At 63.5% G+C, this 6,101-nt stretch overlaps 1 protein-coding gene across 10 annotated transcripts in view; it reads left to right on the top strand.

The window, feature by feature from the left end:
* The first annotated feature begins 2,263 nt into the window (after positions 1 to 2,263).
* Positions 2,264 to 6,101, top strand: part of ADGRB2 (adhesion G protein-coupled receptor B2) — a 40,038-nt gene continuing 36,200 nt past the window's right edge. For all 10 annotated transcript variants that reach the window (XM_058553512.1, XM_058553507.1, XM_058553513.1 and 7 more), the window contains exon 1: positions 2,264 to 2,647. The gene's annotated coding sequence lies outside the window, so the exon portion shown is untranslated. The remainder of the gene's footprint in view (positions 2,648 to 6,101) is intronic.

The raw sequence follows: 6,101 nt of genomic DNA, 5'->3' as shown, positions 1-6,101 counted from the left end.
TCTCTCCACTCAGCTCCCACAGCCCTTCCTGCCTTGCTGACCTCCCCACCCCTCCCCGGTGAGCCCCTAGGGATGGGGTACCATCTCTGTCAGTCCCTCACTCTGTCTGACCACTTGTCTTTCCTAGGGCATACATTTTTGTGGCTGAATGAACGGGGTCAAGAAGTCAGAGGGCTACCAAGGAACAGAGAAACAGACAAAACGCTGTTGTCTATCCAGCCAGCCCCTCTGATTACCCCACATCCAGCTGGATCCTGGGGGGAGGGGGAGGGCCTCAGGGATCCAGCTGCATCACATCTGCAAGAGACCTGCTGTGGTTTCTCTGGGCTCTGGGTCTCTAGTACACTAATATCATGAATATTCATAAAGAGGGAGGCAGGCTCCCTGTCGAGTGGAAGGGGCTGGAGCTCTGAAGGACAGGGTCCTAGAGGCTTCTGAGGGCCTGTCTTCACATCTCTGCCGGGACCTCATGTCCCAATCACTCTCCCCACCTTTGCCTACCTCCTAAGGCCTCAGCCTTAGCCACTCTATTGCTCTTCACAGTGCCCAAGTAAGGAGGCCCAAGATCTCCCTCTGCCCTTGGGGTGGCTCTCAACACACCGTGCAGATGGCAAGGCCGCCTGGCTTGGCTTTCACAGCGGTGGCTGAGCCTCCAAACTCAGAGACCCGGAGCATGTTTGAGGGTGCCCAGCAAGAACCCAGGAGCCCTGCCCGCCAGTGCTAGGCCCAAGGCACAGGCCTCCCTGGGCTCCCGCTGGGAAAGGAAAGGTGCCAGCCCTCCTCCCGGCTCATAATAATTCCCTTAAGGTGACGGGTGAGAATCCTTCATCGCCCCTTATTACCTCCTTCCATTAAAGTCGATAATCTCCCACAATCACTCACAACAAATGTCACTGTGACTGCTGGAGCAGGGAGGGTCAGGGAGAGGGAGCAGGGGGCTTTTCTCTCTTCCTTTTCCTGGTCTTGCTCCTCGGGAGAGGTGAAGTCTTCTCATCCTGCCCTGGTCTCCAGGGTGACACAACTCAAGGGCCTTTAGTGGAGAGGTAGGGTTGGGATTGGGTAGACTGGGGACTTCCTTGCTCCCAGGTTTGGCCCCCTCCTGGCCAGAGAACCTTCAAAAAGTGGAGCTCCTGAAACCATCCCACACTCACTGCAAAGCTGCCCCCTGCTGGCTTCTCCTCTGACCACAGCCTTCTGATTAACCTGTCTTTGGCTGAAGTGGTGTGTCCCTGATCTGCCCACCTTCCTGGTGGCAACATGCCCAGGCCACAAACCGCCGGACCAGGGCCCAGAGCCATAGCATTTCCCTGGGTACTGCTTGAACCGTGTGGGCTCTGGCCCCACCCAACTGTCCCTGGGCACAGTGCCAGGATGGGGAGGGGGCGGGTCTGTACATTTCTGCTGCTTCTACTCAAACAGATGCAACATGGGGGCGCCCCTGGCACAGGAAGAGGCACTTGTGGGAATAGACAGGCAGTCAGGAAAACATGTAACACACTGCACACGTGTAGCATCCCCGTGCCTAGGGACATGCAACATTGCAGAGTTTACACCAGAGTATGCACCAAACATACCACACTGCAGTGCATGGATGTGGCTCCTACGTAGAAGTGACCCACAGCACTCAGCACATATGTGGCACTTGTAGGCTTGTATACATATAGCATTCCTACCCACAGGAACAAGCAACATGCATTCAGGACCTGAGCACATGTTAACACACTGTGCATGTGTGTAGCAGTTGCACGCACAGAGCCAGGCAACATTACAGTGCACACATAGGGCACCTGTATGCATAAGCATGTGCAAAGTTCAGCGCACATCAGTTGCACCTGCAGGCACAGGGATATGCAATTTACAATGCACGGGGGGAAGGGGAGACCCTGGCTGCGCAAGATGCCTCTGGCCTTGGGTATCGCTGGAGGGGCATCGCGGATCGCCTCATCCTGCGGTCCAGGAGGCCGCGGGCAGGGCGGGGGCTTACCCGGGGCTTCTCCCGCGCCGGCGCCTGGGGCTCAGGGCGGGGAGGGGGAGGGTGCGCTTGGCTCGGCTGGCGCTGCTCCCCCTTTAACAGGAGGCGGCGCGCGTCGCCCCCGCCCCCCGCCCCTCTCCCGCGGCTCCTCGCGCCCGGCCCGGCGCGCGCCCCCACCCGGGCCCGGCCCGCGCAGGCGCCGCGTCCCGACTCGGCCGTCACTCGGTCCGGCGCGCGCTGCGGGCAGCGGCCGGAGCGGCCGGAGGAACCCGGTTTGGCGGCGGCGGCGGCAGCGACAGCGGCAGCGGCGGCAGCGCTCGGAGACCTAGGAGGATGCGGCGCCGGCTCCTAGAGCCCGGGGCTGCGGCCGCCGCCCGCAAATAGGAGGCAGCGCGCGGCGCGGGCGGTGCTCCGGGCGGGGGAGAGAGGAGCAGGGGGGCGGCGCGGCGAGGAGGCGGCGGCAGGAGCCCGCGCCGGGCCCGGCGCCCGCCCCGCGCTGCTCCCCGGCGCCTTTTCTGCACCCGCGGCTCCGCGGAGCGGGAGCCTCGGCCCTCCGCGCGGCTGCCGCGAGCTGCCCCGCGCCCGGCCAGGCCCCCGCCTTAGGGATGGCAAACTTGTGCCCCGTGGCCGCCTCCGCCTGCGCCGGCCCCCGCTCCTGCTGCTGACGGCGCCCAGGTGAGTGCTCGGCCCCAGACCCCAACCCGGCCCCGCACCGAACCCTCCCGGCGCGGTCCCGAGTTTCCGCACCGGCCCGGACGCGGGGCGCTCCCCTAGTCCATCTCTGCTGAATTCTGCCCCGCCCGAACTGAGTTCGTTCACCCACTCCCGTCTCTTTGGGAACTTCCAAGCCTGGGGCCGAGGCCCCCTTCATCTCTGATGAGTCCCTTTTCCGCCCCGCTCCCCTTGACCCATCTCTGCTAAAGCCCCCCACCCCCATCCCCTCAGAATCCTGACCCAGACCTTACCCCCATCGCTGTCTCGAGTCTCTGTCTCAGTCTGGATCCGGGCAGTGCGCCCCCCACCTTGATTAGAGCCCCTGTTTCCAACCTGCAGCTCTACTGTGTCTCCCCTTCCAGTCCCCCCCTCCTCGTCTGGATGCCACACTGCTTCTCCCCTCCACTTAGTGGAGTCCTTCCTGTCCCCATCCATGTCTGCCCGTAGTTACTGCCTTTCTCGGCGCCGGTACCCTGACCATGCTTCTCCTCTTATTTCTGTCCCGATTGCTCCCACCCTCATATCTGCCCAGGGTCCCGCTGTCCCTCGCCAGTCTCTGCTGCAAGTCTCCTCCCCCTCGGCCTGGACTTGGGGCCGTGTCCCCCATGTCTGCTCCGAGCCACCTCCTCTCCAGCCGGGATCTCGACTGGCTTCGCAGTCCTGGCTCCTGTGTCCCTCTTTGGCCGGAGTCTATCTGTCCATCCCCTATTTCTCTCCTCCCACCCCCGGGGCATAGAGTCGGGCACCAAGCGCACCCTCCTGCAGCCCGGGGGGCTGGCATGATGTGTGTGTGTGGGGGGGGGTTGTAGGCTCTGAAGTTGGCGGCCACTCCCGCAGTCGGCTCGGTCCGAGGGAAGTCTTCCGCGCCGCGGCGGGTGCAGAGCGGGCGAAGGATCTGGTGCCCGCGGGGGGAGGGGCTCCTGGGCCGAGAGATACTGCCCGCCTGCCCGCCTCGGCAGCTGCCAGTCGGGCCCCTCGGCGTCCTCTGGCGCCCCCTGCCCGCAGCCCTGGACCCGCTGCCCCTTTTCCTCCCGCGGGCACCCCCAGGTTTCCGCAGCAGGAGCAGCAGTGGCTGCAGGACTAGCGCTGGGAAGTCCCTGGGGAGAGGAGTTCGGTGGGCGACGCCGGGAGCCCCGTCGCGCTAGTCGCTATCCGTGCGGGAACAGTCCTGGTTGTCAGGCCACGGGCTCTGGGAACGGGGTGGGGTGGGGTGGAGGGCTCATCCCAGCAGCCGTTCAGGAGCCCTTTGAGCCATCAGACACCGACCAGCAGGACTGGCCCCTGGATTTGAGATGGTCTGGTTGGGCTTGTTTGGGCTTGGGCAGGTGTCCCCAGGGAGCCTCTATCTGTCTACCCCATGGCAGTCCCCACTAGTTGGGGGGGGGCGCAAAGGTGGCCTGTCTGGCTTGGGCATGAAACAGGCGATGGGGGAGTCCACCTGGGACAGAGCAGGCACCTGGGGAGTGTCCCTCATGCTGGACACAGGGGTGGGGGTCAGTGTGAACTCTGTACAGGGTATGCCCTGGTGGTGGTGGGGGTGTAAGGGAGGGTCTTTCCTGGACCAAGATTGACCAATTTCCCTCTCTTCTTCTCTTCTCAGCCTTCTTTTCTCCTTCTCCTTCCCTCTTCTGCCCCCTCCCCCATCACTCTTCAGAAAGGGATATGTCTAGCCTGGGGTGTGTGTGTGGTAGGCATTTCTGTAACCCAGACTAAGGCCCCAGCTGGTCTCTGCCCTCTTCCCTCCCTTCCAACCCTCAGGTAATGGAGCTGAGTAAGTAGTTAGGAACTCTGCTTTTGGTCAGTTGACCTGGGTTCAAAAGCTGTGTGACCTGGGCAAGCTACATAACCTTTCTGAGCCTCAGTTGGCCCTCAGTAAAATGGGTCAGTGATCACTGCCTCATATAGTTGCAGGCAGAATGAAATTAGATCGTTTGTATAGAGTGTCTGGCACCTGGTAATGCTCAACAGTGATAGGTGTATTGGGCTGTTTCTCTTCAAGGCCAAGGTCAGGCCCCTTTCCACTCCACTCCTAATTCCAGAGGAGAGATGCAGAACTGGTTCAAGTGCCTTCACTCCAACCCCCAAGATAATCAAGCCAGAAAATACCTTTAGCCTCCCAGAGTCTCCCCCTTACTCACCTCCCCCTCCTTCAGCATCCCAGGGGACTGCTCTGGGATCAGCTCTGGCCTGAGAGGCATCAGTGAAAGCAGGCCAAGGTCTTTGAGGTCCTGGTTCAAGTGTCGAGGCAGGGCAGGTGGGATAAGTACAGAGCAGAAACCCAAGTCCAGGCCCCCAAAGGTAGGCTGCCTGTTAGGGGCATCCATGTGGGCAGTCAGTCACAGAGGGGCACGTGGGGCACAGAGGAGGCGCTCCCTCCCTCCAGGAGGTCAGAGCCATCAGGAACTTTCTAAGGCAGTTAGTGCTTCAGGTCAGAGTTAGGGGGCGACCTGGCCCGAGCGCCCCAAGAGTTTGAAGAATCCTGGCTTTGGCGTGAGTGGCTTGGTGAAGGGCGGGTAAGTGGAGGAGAGGGGGCTCGGGTCCATGACGTTATGCTGGGCCGGAAGTCCTCTGGGCACTGTGGCTGGGCCTGGGTCCCACCCGGGAGTGGCAGCCCCGCAGCCCTGACATTGGGGAACAAAAGCTTTCGGTTCCTGTAGCAACGGAGGCTCCAGCTGCTGCAAAGTTCCGGGGAGGCGGGCGGAGGGCGGCTGAGTCACCGCCCCCTCCCCCCGCCACCGCGCGGCACCGCCCCCGGGGGCTGGGGGCCGCCTCTCCTCCCCTCCTCCCCCTCCTATACTGTGCGAGAAGCTCCCTCGAAAACCCCCTCCCGGGACTGAGAGACCCTCGAGAGAGGCGGAGCGACCTGTCTGCCATTCGGAGAGGGAGAGCCCGCACTGGGGGGGGGGGCGCCCCCTCCCCTCGGTCGTGCCCACCGGCTCCAGAGGCTGGATGGAGGGTGTGCGCCCTCCTCGGTGCCAGAGCCCCGGGAGGGAGGTCCTCGAGGACCCCGCCCCTCGGCCGGGGCATGGGCAGGGGACCCGGAGGCCCGGAGTGGGGGTCCCCGTTTGCGTGTTGGCCTGGGCTCGGCCCCGCAGCAAGCACCCGGGAGACGGAGGGTGAGTGACGGACGGGCGAATTGGAGCTGCCAGGTGGATAAACGCGACGGATGTGCGCACTGCCGCGCCCCCTCCCCCGCCCGCGGCCCGGGCTCCCGGTTCCCCGCGACCCAGCGCTGCTGCTCTCGGCGGGCCGGCAGATAGGGGTCGATTCCGGGGATCCCGGAGACCCAGCCCTTGCCCTGAGCTGCCCCTCCCCGCCCTAGTCTTGTCTTGGCCCTCCCAGCTGCTGCAAAAGCCTCCGATTCCCTCACTGGTGCAGAAGGGAAGCCGGAGGCTGGGCAGGCCTGAGGGGTCTG

The sequence above is a fragment of the Diceros bicornis genome, chromosome 13, assembly GCF_020826845.1.
Source record: "Diceros bicornis minor isolate mBicDic1 chromosome 13, mDicBic1.mat.cur, whole genome shotgun sequence".
In the NCBI taxonomy this organism is placed as follows: Eukaryota; Metazoa; Chordata; class Mammalia; order Perissodactyla; family Rhinocerotidae; genus Diceros; species Diceros bicornis.
This window is presented reverse-complemented; position numbering and strand designations above follow the sequence as displayed.